The following is a 19,208-nucleotide window of genomic DNA, read 5'->3' on the forward strand; positions in this document are numbered from 1 at the left end:
AGTGGTGAGCAACCCTTCCACTCGGAGGCTTAGCTGCAGTCCAGTACTCGCCTAAGTTTGGAAAATCCTACCGAGTGGTGAGCAATCCTCCCACTCGGGGGCTTAGCTGCAGTCCAGTACTCGCCTAAGTTCGAAAAATCCTACCGAGTGGTGAGCAACCCTCACACTTGGGGGCTTAGCTGCAGTCCCGTACTCGCCTAAGTTAAAAAAAATCCTACCGAGTGGTGAGCAACCCTCACACTCGGAGGCTTAGCTTTAGTCCAGCACTCGCCTAAGTTTGAAGCCCTATCCGCAAGGACGACGAGGTGCAGGTCGACTGCAACCTTCTCCTCGGAGCTGCGCCACAAGTATAACGTGCGCCCCGTCCTGATCCGCAAGGACGACGAGGTGCAGGTCGACTGCAACCTTCTCTTCGGAGCTACGCCACAAATACAACGTGCGCTCCATCCCTGTCCGCAAGGATGACGAGGTGCAGGTCGACTGCAACCTTCTCTTCGGAGCTACGCCACAAATACAACGTGCGCTCCATCCCTATCCGCAAGGACGATGAGGTGCAGGTCGATTGCAACCTTCTCATCGGAGCTGCACCACAAGTATAGCATGCGCCCCGTCCTGATCCGCAAGGTCGACGAGGTGCAGGTCGACTGGAATCTCCTCCTCAGAGCTGCATCTCAAGTACGAAGATTATTCCGAGTGAAAAACAAGTTCCACTCGAAGGCAAACGCAAGCATATTCAGAGATAAACCAAGTTCAGATAAATCCTAAGGTTCCGGACCACGGATTAAAGTACTCGGGCATCAAGCCCGAAGGAGTTTAATGGTTACAAAATCACTCGGCATTCCGAGGCAAATTTAAGGTGAGGCATAAAAAGTTTGTTCACTCGGCAGGAGGAGGGTAGCAGGCTCGACGAACTCGTCCAGGTCGATTCCGTTAGCAATTCGAGTGGCAGCAGCGATAAAGGTTTCCATGAAAGATTGGAAGTCGTGCCTCTTGGTGTTGGCAACCTTGATCGCTGCCAGCTTCTCTTCTCGCGCTTCCTTGCAGTGGACACGAACCAAGGACAGAGCCACATTAGCGCCGCACCGAGCAGAAGACTTCTTCCATTCTTGCACTCGACCGGGAACCTCGTTGAGTCGAGTCATCAGAGACTCGATGTCATTCTGGAGCGTCGCCCTTGGCCAGAGTGCTGTGTCGATCCGCGACATTGCGACTTTCAGTCGAGCAAGATAGTCGACAACACCAGCAACGTGAGACTCCAGTCGGAGTACGTTCATGGTAGCTTCGTCCTTCACTGGAGAATGGATGGGGTCCAAGCTTGTCTCAGCTTGCCCAGTCTCTTCCTCAAAGTTCTGGCAAAATTATGCATGAACAATTCAAAGATGAGTCAGTGGTTGTGTGTCGAGTCAACAGTAACAAGTCAGTCGGGCCGAAGAAAATACCTTCAAGCATGACGAACAACTTCTTGGCAAGACCTCCCAGATAGTTCTCCAGATCGTCCCTCTTGCGAGCAATGCCTTCCATCTTGTCGGTCAGATTATTCTTGTCCTTCTTCAGGCGAGTCACTTCCTTATTGGCTTCATAAAGGGCAGTTTTCAGCTTGGCATTTTCTTCTTCCAGTTTGCCGACTGAAGCTAGCTTCTGTTCAGCGAGTGCAGTTTTCTCATCAGCTGCTTTCTGCATGGCTGCAAGGTCCTGATCCTTTTTAGCCAGAGCCTGGTTCAGAGTCTCTGAAAGAAATAACGTTCAGTTCAGAAAAAGCAAATAACATCCGGTTCAAAAACAAATCAGTCGACAAGGCTTTTCATACCAGCGGCTTCATCCTTGGCATTCTGCAAGTTTGTCTTGGCCAGCTCCAAGTCAAGGTTGAGCTGAATCTGCTGCTTCTCCAGGTCAGCAAAACGAGCTCCAAGTTCATAGGATTTCTATAATCAAAAGACAGTCAATCGACAAATTGAAAGATTGGTTACTTCAGAGCAATGATCTGATAAATTCAACAAGTTCTAAGACTACTGCCGAATCAAACATCCAACAGTAGTCTCGGGGACTACACCCAGTGGGTGCACTTAGTGTGCCCCCACTGGTTCAGGTTCCACTCGACGTGGTCTGTCCAGGCCGAGTGAGAAAATTCCAATTCTAAGACCACAGTCGACTGCCCGCAGTCAACCACGGTCTCGGGGACTACACCCAGTGGGTGCACTTAGCATGCCCCCACTTGTTCAGGTTCCACTCGACATGGTCCGACCAGGCCGAGTGAGGAAATTCCGATTCTAAGACTACAATCGACTGCCTGCAGTCAACTATAGTTCGGGGACTACACCCAGTGGGTGCACTCAGCGTGCCCCCACTAGTTCAAAGATCCAATTGACACACTCTAGTCGACCCAAGATACAAATTTGCTCAGTGGAAAGTCAAAACACCCAGTGGGTGTACGAATGCGAAACACAGACAGATGCAAAGATTCTTCAAGGAAAGTTTTCAGGTAGCATATCCTAACAGAACAAGCAACAAGCTAAAAGAGTCAGTCGGCAATCTGCTAACCTGGACGTTGCTCTGGAGAGCGGACTGGCATCATAAGCAGCTTGGCTGGCTTCCCGGACCATCTTCATCTACTCCATCATAATGCCCTCCTGGCGTATAGCCTCTTTGGCAGCACCCACCTGGTCCTCTGGGACGTGATGTGCAGCAAAAAGTGAAGGTGGATCGGCTGGAGTCTGCATGGCTGACGCTGAAGGCTGAGCACTCGACAGTGGTATCGCAAAGGTGACAGAAGTCTGATTGGCATCGCCGGCCTCCTGGATTACCGGTTCCGCCACCGGCGTCGACTGAGGCGTCTTGCCAGTGGACCTTTTCCTGCTTCTTCTTCCCAAGGGCCTCAGTGGCTCGTCCTCGTCGTCGTCGGGGAGATCAATGACGTTGGGAGGAGCTGCAAAAAGATCAGTCGCCAAAAATTCATCCTCGTTGGTTATACCGCACTTCAATCGACAAAACAAAGACAAGATCGCGAAGGTTATACCTGGGTTGGAGGTGACCGCATCTTCCATGTCCTCATCCTCGTTTTTGTAAGCAGAAGTCCTAGAGATAGCAGCACTGCTAAGTTTCAAGATTCATCCGGTCAAACCAAGGAAATAGTAGACAACACAGAACCTCGGGTAAAAATGAAGACAGAACACTCACGCAGAGGCAACACGGATGTCGATTTTGATTTTGGGCAGCGCCTTCCGAGTCTTCTACGCTACAACCTTGGATTGCTTCGGGGCCTTTTCAGTCGGCGCTGGAGAAGATGTCCGAGGGCGCTTTGACGACTGCCCGATCTGCGCGGTCGCTTTGCCGCGGACGCTTGCCGAATCGTGAGTGAGCTTGGATCGCCTTTCCCTACGGGGAGGTGAGTCGACCTCTTCTTCATCACTCGGGTCGTCGCTCTCCTCGTCCTCTTCACCATCAGAATGCCACTCGCTGCTCTCGGCTCCGCTTGCCTCCCCCTCCAGGTCCTGCTCCTGCTCTTCGTTGGGCATCGAATACATCTCGGTAAGAGCCTAGAAGACAACAAGCAAGACAAAAGTCAGTCGGTTGACTACAAGCAGTTACATGATAAATCAAGATAACACTCGGCAATTCAGAGTTGGACCTTGTCTGTTTCGTATGAGTTGTCGAGTGGAGGGACTCTCCTGGCCCCCCTGGGGTTATCTTTGTTGCCAGTGATACCCCTCAACCACTTCTCCACCGTATCCTCGTTGACTTCTTCTGGATGGACCCGAGTGGAATCCTCAATGCCCGAATACATCCACATCGGATGGTCACGGGCTTGAAGCGGCTGAATGCGTCGTCTGAGGAAGACTTCCAACAGTTCCATGCCGGTCACGCCATCACGGATGAGCTGGACCACTCGCTCAACCAGCACCTTCACCTCCGCTTTCTCCCCCGGGGTCACTTTCAAGGCGAAGGGCTTCTCTACTTGAGCCATGGAGAAGGAGGGAAGTCCAGTCGACTGACCTGGAGTCGGCTGGTCTTTGCAGTAAAACCAGGTCGACTACCACCCTCGGACTGACTCGGGAAGGATTATGGCTGGGAAAGAGCTCTTACCCCTCATTTGAATCCCAAGACCCCCACACATCTGGATCACTTTTGTCTTCTCATCACTCGGATTAGCTTTTTTGACCGACTGAGAGCGACACGTGAAAATGTGCTTGAAGAGGCCCCAGTGTGGTCGACAACCCAAGAAATTCTCGCACATAGACACGAAAGCGGCAAGATACACGATGGTGTTTGGGGAAAAGTGATGGAGTTGTGCTCCAAAGAAGTTCAAGAAAGCTCGGAAAAAAGGATGAGGAGGCAAAGAAAACCCACGGTCGACGTGAGTGGCAAGGAGGACGCACTCACCCTCCTGCGGTCAGGGCTCAGTCTCGTCCTCCGGGAGCCGCGCGGATTCGTGGGGGATCAATCCCTCCTCGGCCAGATCGTCGATGTCGTCCTGACGAATCGTCGACCGCATCCAATCGCCCTGGATCCAGCTACGCGGCAGACTGGACCTCGACGAAGATCCACCCCGGCTGGACTTCTTCCCCTTCGCCTTCGCCGTCGCCTTCGCCGTCGCCTTCTTCACGCGCTCCAAAGCCACTGTCTTCTCCTTCCCGATCGTAGCGGACGGAGCTCGAACAGAGCGGCGGCGCCGGGGCGGGAGCGGATGCGGTGGAGAAAACGGAGAAGGAAGAGGAAGAATGGGAACGCACTGTTCAAAAACCCTAGTCCGACGCCTTATATGAGGTTGCTTCCGAGTGATTGACCTGTGGACCCGGGCGATCCAATCAAATCCCGCAACAGTCGCGCGTGCGATACGTGGCGAAAAAGGTGGCGCAGAAATCGAGGCGGCCCTGCCTAATCCAACCCGATTACTGCGACCTCCTCCGCCCCGCGCGCTTCCCAAAATTTGAATCCCGCGAGATCCGCGGGCAACAGAGCAACCTGTTAGACGGAAGATTTTCTCCATATCAACGCTCGAAGCTTTTCAGTAAAAGTTCACTCAACAAAACCAAGAATGGATCAAGGCGACTGAAAAAGAAGTTGGTGTCACCGTGTTGATTCGTCGATCCCAACAAGACACTTCCGAAGCACGAAAATTGAATCAGAAGTATTTTCAACTCCTTCTCCACTCAGACCCTGAACCATTCGGGGGCTAATGATGAAGCTATGTACCTAGGGTAGGGTTATAGGCCTGACCTAGACACCCTCCCCAAGGGCATCACCCTAAAGTCAGAAGCATTCGAAGGGTACCATCATCCACTCGACCAGAAACACTCCACTCGGAAGAATCAATGTCACTCGACCATAACAGAAACCACTCGACATACAGAAGATCTAAAGTCACTCTGCACAGCAACGGTCGGGCGTTTACTCATAGACTTAATGATCATTTATATCACTTTATTGCGGACGTTACCTGTAACGCTTCCTCTTTATGTACATTGAACTCCTTGTAACGTGGGCTGGCTGGGGTCCTGTCGCACTCTATATAAGCCACCCTCCTCCACAGGCACAAGGGTTCGCACCCCCTGTAACACACACACACACATAATTCAGTCGACCGCCTTCGGGCACCGAGACGTAGGGCTATTACTTCCTACGCGAAGGGCCTGAACTCGTAAAACTCGTGTGTACAACTTCGCCATAGCTAGGATCTTGCCTCCTCATACCTACCCCCCATTCTACCGTCAGCCTTAGATCCACGACACGTCCTTGGTCGATCATAGTATGCTGGACCCATTCATCCTTGGTCGTCCCTCGTCCGAATCAGCTATCGGATCGGATGTGATCCATGGGAGGAATCGAACGAAAATAATGCGCGCGCACGGAAACAAAATCGTAATCTATAGTTTATTATCGGGGTTGCTGGTTCTCATCTAGACACACCCATTTACATGACTCAGACATGCACATGCACGCAATATATATTTTCACACAACTCAGATCTGTACGTACGCGCAAGCATCGATCATGACATCATGTCTCCCACCACCCGACCTCATGATCCATATCGCGCGCGCCACTAACTGCACTCATGCAGATGCCATGGCACGGACGTACCGGCTGTACTAGCTGGAGCAGCATATATACCTCCAAGCAAAGATGCTTTGCGTACACGCATGATCCAAGCAGCTCCTGCTTCCTACTTGTACACATACGGCCGGACGCAGCCTGCTGAATGCTGAATCACAGGGTTTGTTTCTGGCAACCCAGCATTCTTTATCTTGGCGTAGATTGGTGTGATGGGACGGATGCCATGAAAAAGCATTTTTCATTGACCGCAATCAACAGGTGTGAACCCATCTAGGATGAGTCAAACATAGGGGGAAGGGCCTCTGTCACAGCCCTAGAATTTGCCTGCAAATAGTTGCAACTGCATCCATGCATCATGTTTAAATTTTTGAAACTTGAATTAGGGGTGATCAATCCCTAGCACAAAAAAAACACAACCAGGTTCAACTTAAAAACATTTTCTATGAACCCAAAGTGCCTCAAGAAAAGTTCATGATTTTTGGTTAAGGTAGAAACCTCTACCAAAAATGATGAATATATTTCTAGGATATTTTTGGATTTTTGAATTAACTCATATTGTATTTGAGTTGGGGTTATAAATTCTTATAAATACTTTTATAACTCCAATCGTTCTGAAAAATATTGTGGGGCTTTGGGCTAGTCCATATTGCATCCACAACTAATTTCAGAAGCAACAAAAATGGTTTAGTATTATTACTAAATCAAAACAGAGCAAAATAAATAGAAAACAGAAAGAAAAATAGGCAAAGAGAGAAACTTACCTGGCGCTCACCTGCAGCAGAGCCGGCCCAGCTTCCGTTCCAGCCCAGCCCACCACCGCAAACCCCCTCACCCGTCGTCTACCTTTGCCTACTGGCAGAGGCGTGTCGCCCGCACGCGCATCGGACGCCACCTCCTGCTTCCACCTCCTGCTTTCTCCTCCGTCCTCGGCCGAGCGCCTGGAGACGCCCCCGAGCCCCCTTGGTCCTCTCCCCTCTCTCCCCTGGGCCCCTTCCCTCCTATGCTCTCTCCGCGCGGCACCACCGAACACACCCGAGGCCGCCGACGAGCACCGCCGCGGCCACAGCCTCCCCCGTGCCTCTCCTACGTGACCTCGAGCTCCGCTGTCGACCCATACGCCGTCTACACCGAGCCACGCGACGGGAAGAGCCCCGGAATGCCGTCCCAGACGTCTTCTTCCTTCTCGGGTCACCGAGATCGCCGGCGACCGTGCTCCCTCTCCGACGCGTCCCCGAGCCCGCTGACCTTCTCCTCCACCCCCCAGTGAGCCCCGCTGTCTTTCCCCTCTCTTCTCGCTGCCGAACGCATCCCCTAACCGTGCTCTTCACTGGAGCCGAAAGCTTCCGCCTGCCGGCCATGTCACCGCCGTCGCCGCAGCCGCTCAGGCTTAAAACCGAGCGCGTCACCGTGCTCAGCACAGCTCCACGGGCCCAGAGTAACCACCCGTTGCTCCTGCCATGCACCATAGCGACGTTTGCATCATCGCCCGAACTCCGGCCGTCGCATTTGAGGACGCCGCCGTCGTTTTAGGTCACCTACGGCGACGCCACTTGCACCAAACGACGCGGACGGGTTCCAGCTCTACGTAGCACCCCTCCGCACATTAAACCGTGCCTGGAGCAGCGATTCCGCAGCACTCCGCTACGCCTGCCGTCGCCGGCGTCAAGCCGCCGGCGCGTTTGACCTCTGACCAGGGGCTTGACTCCCCTGAGTCACTCACATGTGGGCCCAGGCCCCTAATTAACCCGGGTTTAGGGTTAGTTTAGCGTTAACTAACTTTGTTAATTAGCCTAGACAGTGACACGCGGGACCCACTGGTCAGATTTGACCAGGAACGGTCCTGTTTACTTGCTGATGTCACACCGACGTCATGCTGACGTAGTAAATGCTTTTCTGGTTTTTCTTATTTCAGAAATGATTTAGAAATTCCAGAAAATAGTTAAAACTTCTAAAAACCATAGAAAATCAATCGTAACTCCAAATGAAATATTTTATATATGAAAAATGATCAGAAAAATCCAATCTATCCATCTGTACAATTTTCATGCATGTTTGAACAACTTACAGCCACTGTTTATGACAGTTTGCATAAATGGCATTTTAAATGTCCCATGTGGAGTTTGAATTTGAACCTAGTGTTCAAACCAACTCCATTTAAATCGTTGCTAGTTGCGTTAGCTCAAATCACGTCATATTGCCATGTCATAATCATGCATCATAATTGTTGCATTGCATTGATTGTGTTCTTCCTTGTTTGCCGGTGTTTGTCCCCTCTCGATAGACGTGGTTCCGATGATGTGATCGATGACACCGATGAAGAACTATACTATCTTCAGAAGTGCCAGGCAAGCAAAACCCCCTTGTTCATTCCGATACAATCCCACTCTCTCGCTCCTGCTCTGTTTTACTGCATTAGGACAACAACGATTCAACTGTTACATGCTGCAGTAGTTGAACCCCTTTCCTCTGCATGACCTGTCATTGCCACAGTAAATAGATTGAACCCACTAGCATGAGTAGGATTTGTTTGAGCCCTGATGTGCCTACTCATTCATGCTTGTTTGTCATGCCTGCTATTGCTTAGAGTTGTGTCAGGTCTGATTCATTGGGGGTGAATTGGAAAGTTGTGAACATGTCCTTCTGTTGAGAGCTAAGTGTGTGAACACGATTTGGCAAAGGTAGCGGTGAGAGGCCATGTAGGAGTACATGGTGGGTTGTCTCATTGTAGCCGTCCTCAGGAACTGAGTTCTGTGTTTGTGATCCATGAACAGTTACTACCACGCATTGGAATGCTTAAGTGCCCCTCTTGACTTATTAATCAACCTGATCTCTGTCCAGGAGTTGCAACTAGTTTCTTGTGTTTGTAGGTAGTGTTAGTAGTCTACCAAGTGGCACCCGGTATAGGTGGGCTTGGGACAGACTAGGCACAGTGGCACGGTGTACCAAGTGGCACCCGGATGGTGGGCTTGGGAACCCTGCTCACATCGTTTGGGGCCGTGAGCGACACCCCGGCCGGATCTCCTTGCGGATGGAACCCGAATAGGCGATAAACTTGGACTAGAGACTTGTGTGGTTAGTCAGGTCGTGGCCGACTCCCTCGCCAGGCTTCCGCTTGAAGGTTACCGAGATACGCGACGTGTACATGGTGGTAAGTGGCGAGAGCGTGTGTGAAGAAGTACACCCCTGTAGGGTTATAAATGATCTATTCGAATAGCCGTGTCCGCGGTAAAGGACTTCTGGGTTGCCTGTACAGTGCATAGACAAGTGAAAGTGGATACTCTAAAATGCGCAAGATAAGCGTGGGTGCTATGGATGGCGTTCTCGTAGGGAGACGGGAGCGGATCCATAGTGGTGTATTGATATGGTGAATATGTGGACTCGTGTGCGCCACCTCAAAGAGTTACTTGCAGTCGTAGTTCAGGATAGCCAAGCTGGCTTGCTGCAGTCAAACTCCACCACCCCCTTTGTTGATACTGATGCATATGTAGCTAGTTCTGATGTCAGTCTTGCTGGGTACATTTGTACTCACGTTTGCCTATTTTATGTTTTGCAGAGAGATGTCAGTCTTGCTAGTAGTTCCGTGTGGACTTCGACGTTTAGCTTGATACCTCAGCTACGATCTTGTGCCCTCGCCAGGAGCTGGTAGATAGTCAGGCTTCTCAGCCTTTTTCATTTGTAGATGTCTATACTCAGACATGTTAAGCTTCCGCGTGTGCTTTGACTTGTATGCTCTGAATGTTGGGTCATGAGACCCATGTTTGTAATATCTCGCTCCTCGGAGCCTAATGAATAAATACTTTGAGTCGTAGAGTTTTGTTGTGATGCCATGTTGTATTTACACATATCGAGCATATTGTGTGTATGATTGAAATGCTTGGTATGTGTGGGATCCGACAACCTAGTTGTTTATCCTTGGTAGCCTCTCTTATGGGGAAATGTAGTCTTGTGCTTCCATGAGACATAGTAGTACGCTACAGCCCGGTTCACCGGAGTCCTGCTAGCCCAGCACTACTGCTCCGGAACTTGACTGGCCGGCATGTGATTCACTTCGTTACTGTGTCTGTCCCTTCGGGGAAATGTCACACGGTGACATCCGGAGTCCTGCCTAGCCTGCTACAGCCCGGTTCACCGGAGTCCTGTTAGCCCAGTGCTAAAGCCCGGATTCGCACGCTGCTGACCGACATGCTCGATGTTGATTCATGTATGCCTGTCCTCATAAGTTAGTGCCACTTTGGGTTCACGACTTGTCATGTCGGCCCGGGTTCTCTGTCGTATGGATGCTACCGACACTATCATATACGTGAGCCAAAAGGCGCAAACGGTCCCGGGCCATGGTAAGGCGACACCCGTGGGAATACCGTGCGTGAGGCCGCAAAGTGATATGAAGTGTTACCGGCTAGATCGATGTGACTTGGAATCGGGGTCCTAACAGCTTTGGTATCAGAGCCTGACTGCCTGTAGGATTACCAAGCCAAACTGGTCGAAGTTGAGTCTAGAAATGCTTTAGTCATGTAAGGGAATTGATTGTGGAATCGAACGCAAGGCTCTTTTTACTCCTTATAACTTATGCCCTTCTGATCTGAGGCATCCTCTTCTTTTCTACGGGGATTAGGAACTAGGCTTTCTCATCTTCTATCAGGATCACATGTTACTAATCCGTAGACTCATAGGATTGATGGATTCAAGGCTCAGTTCAGTTTCTAGTACTTCCGTATGTAGGGTAACGCAGCAGAAAACAAAAAATTTCCGACCTACGCACCAGCCCAGGACCACTATGGAGACTGCATACATGGTTTGATCTTTTTCGTTACCGACTCGTAGTGCAGCGGGAAGTAGAGTCGATGACGATCGGCGGTGCAGATCCCCGCAGCTAGGATTTACAAACTCCCAACCGCGAGGGTGTATACCCTCATCTGCTCCTCAGACAGCCCTTCGGGAGGTGGTCGAATAGCCCCCCGGACGGTGTCGCGGACAGCCCTTCGGGAGGACCTTCAAAACTCGAACGGTCACTCGGACAGCCCTTCGGGAGGACCTTCGAAGCTCGGACGGTCACACGGACATCCCTTCAGGAGGCACTCACGAACTAAGACCGAAACTACGATCTCTCTACAGAGTTGCACAGATACGGTGTCATCTATCCGGCAGGGCTTCGCCGTCCAGAACTAGTTCCCACCGGAACCTAGACAGCCTTTCGGCTCTACGAAACTATTTCGTTGGGAGGGAGAGAGAAGCCAGATCATGCATGGCAGTTGTATGTGAGAAGGGATCATCCTTTAGGCAGCCCCCTCCACCCCTATTTATAGGCCAAGCCCAAGGGTGGCTTCTCCAAGAAGCCAAGGGGGGAAATACCAAAAAGGCCCTCAAGGTGGCTTCTCCAAGAAGCCAAGCAAAAAAGCACTTTCACTATTCATGACGACATTTTTCAGCATCCGTTCGAACTGAAAATATTTATGTGGGCTCAGAACATTTCCAGTACCCACTAAAATAATTTTCAACGCGTTCCGAAACAATTTCGGTTTAGTGATTTTCATCTGCGAAAAGCAAACAAGAATGCGTTTTCACTATTCATGAAGACAATTTTTCGCGTCCACTAAATCCGAAAATATTTCTGTGGGTCTTAGAATAATTCCAGTACCCACTGAAATGATTTTGGATTCGTTCTGAAACAATTTCAGATTAGTGAATTTCATCTGCGAAAAACAACCAAAGCGGTACCGGCAGCTCCGAAACATTTTCGGTTTTTATTTCTGAAAATTCCAAAAAGTTTCCAGAATGATTCTGGCACCCTCCAAGAATTATCAGGCATGTGCCGAAACCATTTTGACTTAATGGCATACCCCGAAACAACTTTTTCGGTTTCACCGAAACTCATCCGGTGACCTCTCTCTGCGGTACGATTCCGCTGTCTGAAACTTTTCGGTGTCCGAAACTTTTTCGGTGATTTTCTCTCAGACTCCCTGTCTAGTATTCAGCAGATAGATGACCCTTAAGCGTGTGACCCTATAGGTTCGGTGAAGTATAGACATGACCTGGAACCCCTTCCGATCAATGATCAACATCGGAGCCGTGGACACCTATATTGACCCCTATACCCACACGAATGAATATTCGAGTGAACCTCCAGTTGCAGTGAGCTATTCCTGTTGCTTCGCGATATGTCACAAACACCCGAGGTGAGATTTATTGCATGCCCATGGACGAACAATTTGTCCACCATGCAAGTTACCTCGTTACCGGTTTTGTTCTCTTTTCTCGTTTCCGTGTTCCGGCATCCCAGTGATCAAATCACACTGTGTCTGGCTAGACGATGATGGATACCGTAATACCGAGAGGGCCCGAGAATATCTCTCCATCGTCGGAGGAGCAAATCCCAATCTTGAGCTATCAAGTTACTTGACACACTTCTCCATGAACCCGTAAGCCGCCGTAATAGCCACCCATTTACGGATGACGTTTAACAAACCCCAAAGTTCATGAAGCAAGCATGAAGAAACTCGATACTCTCATGGTCTAAGGAATCATGCAAACGTTAACCATCTCTGTGTTATGTACCATTAACTTGTGACGAATGAATCTCTTAGCATAACATCATGCCGGGTCGATTCAACACAAATGTTCTCTTAACATTGTGCCCTCAAGGTTGCTGACATAGACATGCCCATGATCAGGAAAACATAACCATCATGCAACACTTGAGCTAGTCTTAGAGGCCAGACTAGGAATACATTTTACCGTTTATTATTCCACACGTGCATATGAGTCTTCCTCTGAGCCTCGTGGTTATTGCAGACTCGAGAACCATAGCAATTATAGCATGGAACATAAACATAATTATGAATTCGGAGATAAATAATATCATTTATTATTGCCTCTAGGGCATATCTCCTACAGACTCCCACTTGCACTAGAGTCAATAATCTAGTTAATGCTAATGCACTTTACACCTGTGGCACACCGGTGTAAATATGCTTCGCTTGTGGTATAGCCTGATGTCCAACGGATCTGACGACTTCAATTCCGTGTGTATCTTTGCATGTCCATGCGTTTTCACGTTTTCACAAAATTCATATTTTGTGTGGACTTGGCTTTGTATGTATGTGAATCACAGGTCGAAGCTGGATTCCTCAGACTGAGTTATGGAGCAACTACCTGCAGTAGTGTCCCATTGTCAAAAGCCATCTTGGAACTATACTAAGTTCATGAATGAACTATATGATTCAACATCTTCTTTGTCGCTTCTAAAGCGTCAACATACTTAGCCCTTGTTATAGAATTCGCCACAGTAACTAGTTTGAACAAATTCCAACTAACTGTGCCACCACATTGTGTGTTACACAAAACCCTTAACTTAAATCAAAAATCGCACGGTGAAAAGATGAAGACTATCGATGTAACATTTTACAACGAACTCTTCATGATCTCCGCTTGCAAGAAAACATATCATCAGTACTTACTCTAGTACTCAATGACATCTTTCACTGTTGTCCCACGATCAGTACTTTGATCACTTTAGTATCCATACTCGCAACACCTTGGGAGTATCGGACATATCTGGTTGTTTTACATACCATGGAATACATGATTAATCCAAACACAAAAGTGTGTGGAATCTGCATCATGTATTTTACTCATCAGTGTTTTGGGACACCGAGTCTTGCAAAAACTCTTTCCATGTGACTTTGGCAAGAATCACTCCTTGGCGTTTTAAATGCTAAAAGGTTTTAGCATCTTGTCAATATGTATTCATTGCTTAGCCCCATTAGGTAAATCTATCTCCATAGATCATCATGCCTAATATTGAGGCTATTTAGCCTAAGCACTTCATCAAAAAACTATTTTCAAATGAAGTCCTAATTCGTGTCAAGAAATTTATTTCCAATTACCAATGTGCCAAGCACATAAGGTTTTTAGAAATATTATTACGCTCCCACTTACTTTCTTGAATTACAAGCATCTTCGTTACCCATTGATGAAGTCAAAACCCCTTTGACCATTTCATCAAAACACGAAGATTCCAACTCCATTTTGCTCTCTTCTGTCCATTGCTAGAACTCTGAAGTTTGCATACCTACTAGCTTCCCCTGGATCGACAAATTACTTTGGACTGTATCATATACAAGTCCTAGCTTTCATTTCCATCAGATGGAAATCCTTTTATCATCCATGTCTCATATCTCATGATTGAAATATGTATTAATTGCTAGTTCAACCCGAACCGACTTTAAGCATCGCTACGATGAAAACAACCTCATCGTAGTCAACTCTTGAACTTGTTATTTCAACAAGTCGAGCTTTATGGATAAACCATTTTATCCGTATCAGTTTTAAGTTACATAAATATTCGTTAGACTCTAAGTCTTCCGAAACGTGTATCAAGGTTTTAATCTTGAATCACTTATATGGAAACTAACTCGGGTTGTATTGGCATTTAGCCAATTCCGGAGTCAGGGCCCATCAACGCTTCCTTGTGTATCGTAGGTATAATGTTGTCTAACAACAATATCTCGTTTGCGCACCTGAGAGGTTTGCACGAGCCTTGCCTACGTGGTTCAGCTGCAAGTTCGACCGAAGTTCATACATTTTATTGTAGAGACTTCCGTATCAGTCGCAGTAGGAAACTCTGGAATTACTTCCAAGGTCTCTTTACTTTGATCTGATGACGTAGATACTGTTTATCTCGTCGAGTTGCACTATTCTCCCACTCACCTTTTGAAAGAACCATTCTCTTTAAAAGCACACCGTTTCGCGGCAAAACTATTTGCCTCGGTATAGTGAGGGAGGAATACCCAACATTTTGGTATAACCTACAAAGTAGCACTTGTCTGATTTGGAATAGGTTTGTAACCTTTTACACAAGCCCCATATTCCAAATGTTAAGAAAAGATATAACATGGTTGGGCGTACCATACCATGGCTTCATTTCAACAGACCCGATGTAGCTCTTTTCAGTGTAAAAGCCGCAGTCTCTAAAGCATCACTTTAAAAGGGATAATGGCAAATTTATTTATGTCATCTTTGACCTTACCATGTCATAAATGGTTTGATTACATCTCCACGGACTTTCCACTTGCAGTGGTGTTTGGGGAGGTGCAAGTTTATGAAACCCCTTTCACAACTCATCAGACATTCGCTAAACATGTAACTCAAATATTCCTTTGTGCAATGAAATTGCAGAAACATAATTTTCTTGTTACAATAACTTCTACTTCATTTTTGAGAACCTTTCGAATGATTTCAAAAGATCCAGACTTACATCTCATCAAGTAAATATCCATATATCTACTTGAGTCAGTTCTGAAGATAAATAAATCCACCACTAACAACACTTATCGGACTACACACATCAAATGTATGATCACTAATAAGTTTGTTGTTCGTTCCTTATGGCCTGTGAACGGTATTTTAGTCACTTCACTTTTCGGAGGAAAGTTGCAAGTGTCAGATGATTCAAAATCAAAAAGACTTCAAAATCCATCATAATGGAATTTTCCATGCGGGTTTCTCCAATGTGACCAAATGTAGTGCCACACTTGTGTGGTATTCTTTTAGTCTTGCGACATTTAGCGTCAGTGTTATGGATGTATCATATTACCCTCAATATTCATAACATACGTCCCATCGATGATGGAAGTATGGCCCTTATGTTATTCATAATACTTAACAACAATTGTTGTTTTTATGAACAACTCTTTTGCAACAAACATTGTGCAATGGGCTAGAGTGTATGAAACTCTAAAATGAATTATGAAAGTAAACCCAGAGGTATTGTATTATTATCAATATTCATAACATACATCTCATTCATAATGAAAGTATGGCCCTTGTGTTTTTCATAACATCGAACATAAAAATTTCTCTTATGAACAACCTTCTTGCAAGATACCTTATGCAATGGGATAGAGTTTGTAAAACTCTAAATGAATTATGAAAATAAATACAGACGGCAATACACCGATGGAAGGTATAGTAACATTTACTATGTTCCCTGTGTATACCTTAACCTCATTTCTAGCTAGTCTTTCAGGCCATAGTAGTTCTTACATCGAGTTGCAACAGAATGCAATCGAGCGGGAATTTTTGTGATGAACTCACAATACCCAAGAATTAGTGATTAACATGCTTAACCATAATTCGCAAGAACTATATCTTTGACCAGCCTTCTATACATCAAAAACTTGTATGACATTCATACATGAGCTGGATATTCCAGTCTTCTTTCCTTTTGCCTTTATACTTCTAACAGTTTAACTTTTAGTATTTCTCCTACTCGCAAAAGAAGCACCCAACTTAAGAGTGGCGTTAGCCCCGGACTTCCTAGGCATGTAAGTCATACTAACACCCTTTGGACACTTCCTTTCTCTTTAAGTTGTTGTTTTATTCACCTTTCATTATATGACAGGCGTTCTTTTGGATCCCTTTCCCAACAGTCAAATGCATAGTAAACACTTTTACTAATACTTGCAAACAAACATTGCTTTGTTTGTATCTGAAAATAATTTTCAGTTCCATGAATATCATATAACTATCCCAACTTTCGAAGTTTGGGTTTCATGGAAGCAAACCCACTTGACCGTAACAGAATTCTAGCTTTTGGATCGAAGGACGAGAGTCACATGATCCATAGCATTAGCGGGAGGATACGGAAAGCATGCGATAGGACAAAGTCCTTCTCGGCACTTTTGAGGACAATCCTCATATTACGTTACCAATCGTAAAGTTTTAACCAGATATTTAACAGCTATTCAATTTTAATAGGGAAGGTGGAAATGCGAGCCATTATTCTACAACTATTATGCAAGAAACACTTAGACAGTGTTCATATTTAATTGCACTGAGAATTAAACATGTTAATTCAACAGTGCGCTCCCACTCAAATCAATATCTCTCATAATTGATTTAGAGTGATTCAAGATCCATATTTCTATTCGATGCCATTGACGGGTTCATCACTGATGACACGAATTTCAATCGGTAGGCCAACTTGCCGATCACATCTCTATGTGATTCTTGTTCATCTTTCGATGGGCGTGTTCCGAGCTCAGGACTCTCCTGCCTGAACGTCAAAGACAACCAAGTGATCTTGCTGCGAGGTCTGACCTCACCCGCCTCATTCCTCTCGATTCGTTCGTGCTCATGTGTACATGGCGCACCCCGAAAAGATACGAATTTCAGACGGTGCTACACTTGGGTGAACACTAACTACTTTGATATTTTAAGTGAGAGATCACCCTAATAAAAAGCGACTACCGCGCAATCAAGAAGGGTGCATCATAAGGGATAAACATCTCAGGCAATTCATAATAGCATGATATGGTATAGCCCTTTCTGACGGAGAAGTATTTCATTTCTTCGTCTTCGGCATTCGCGTCGGTGTTCACCTTTGCGAAGATTGCCACCACCTTGTCGATGCACCAGATAATATTGCTATCTCTATAGCTAAAAAAATAATGCATTACAACAAGGTTGACACGCAGGTCATTAAAGTGCAATCATATGGCTCCAGCCATCATGCCGAATCATGACACACAGGTCATGTTAATCAAATTACATCATATAGTCATCTCATACACAATCGAATTAGTATGAGCACTGCTATACCACATCACATGCACATCCTGCAAAACCAAGTTAGACGCCTCTAATCGGTTTATGCAAAATTTATTTTACGTGGCTTCTAAGGTTTTGACTTAAACCGCAGCTACCAACATTTTATCATCAAGTATGATTATTCAAGTTGCTAGATTAACATCTCGGGGTGTAAGAAACACGGGATAATTAAATCTCGAGCCCCATACTAAACTTCGTCATATGCATGACCCCCGTGCAGATCATATCTGCAATGCCCTTTCATCTGCGAATTTCATTTTTCTTTTGACTACGGCAGAACCCAAAGAACTGATAGCACTTCCATGATCAATCAGGATCACGGATTGCCAGAACTTTTTCAAATTCCACCATGCTGTCTCGAGATTGAGCAAACGCAAATTCTAGGGAAGCAACAAGAACCTCGGGTAACAGATTTCATCTGTCACCCGCATAAATAATTTTCAGCAATAGATCTCATCTACTACCTAATTATATTATGCAATACCCATACATCTCCATGTATTCTAGATCGAAACCTGCATCTACGCATAGCACGGCTCTTGATGCCACTGTAGGGTAACGCAGCAGAAAACAAAATTTTTCCAACCTACGCACCAGCCCAGGACCACTATGGAGACTGCATACATGGTTTGATCTTTTTCGTTACCGACTCGTAGCGGAGCGGGAAGTAGAGTCGATGACGATCGGTGGTGCAGATCCCCGTAGCTAGGATTTACAACCTCCCAACCGCGAGGATGTATACCCTCATCTGCTCCTCAGACAGCCCTCCGGGAGGCGGTCGAACAGCCCCCCGGACGGTGTCGCGGACAGCCCTTCGGGAGGACCTTCGAAACTCGAACGGTCACTCGGACAGCCCTTCGGGAGGACCTTCGAAACTCGGACGGTCACACGGACAGCCCTTCGGGAGGCACTCACGAACTAAGACCGAAACTACGATCTCTCTACAGAGTTGCACACATACGGTGTCATCTATCCGGCAGGGCTTCGCCGTCCAGAACTAGTTCCCACCGGAACCCAGACAGCCTTTCGGCTCTACGAAACTATTTCGTTGGGAGGGAGAGAGAAGCCAGATCATGCATGGCACTTGTATGTGAGAAGGGATCATCCTTTAGGCAGCCCCCTCCACACCTATTTATAGGCCAAGCCCAAGGGTGGCTTCTCCAAGAAGCCAGGGGGGAAATACCAAAAAGGCCCTCAAGGTGGCTTCTCCAAGAAGCCAAGCAAAAAAGCACTTTCACTATTCATGATGACATTTTTCAGCGTCCGTTCGAACTAAAAATATTTATGTGGGCTCAGAACATTTCCAGTACCCACTAAAATAATTTTCAACGCGTTCCAAAACAATTTCGATTTAGTGATTTTCATCTGTGAAAAGCGAACAAGAATGCGTTTTCACTATTCATGAAGACAATTTTTCGCGTCCACTAAATCCGAAAATATTTCTGTGGGTCTTAGAATAATTCCAGTACCCACTAAAATGATTTTGGATTCGTTCTGAAACAATTTCAGATTAGTGAATTTCATCTGCGAAAAACAGCCAAAGTGGTACC

The sequence above is a fragment of the Triticum aestivum genome, chromosome 4D, assembly GCF_018294505.1.
Source record: "Triticum aestivum cultivar Chinese Spring chromosome 4D, IWGSC CS RefSeq v2.1, whole genome shotgun sequence".
Classification (NCBI taxonomy): Eukaryota; Viridiplantae; Streptophyta; class Magnoliopsida; order Poales; family Poaceae; genus Triticum; species Triticum aestivum.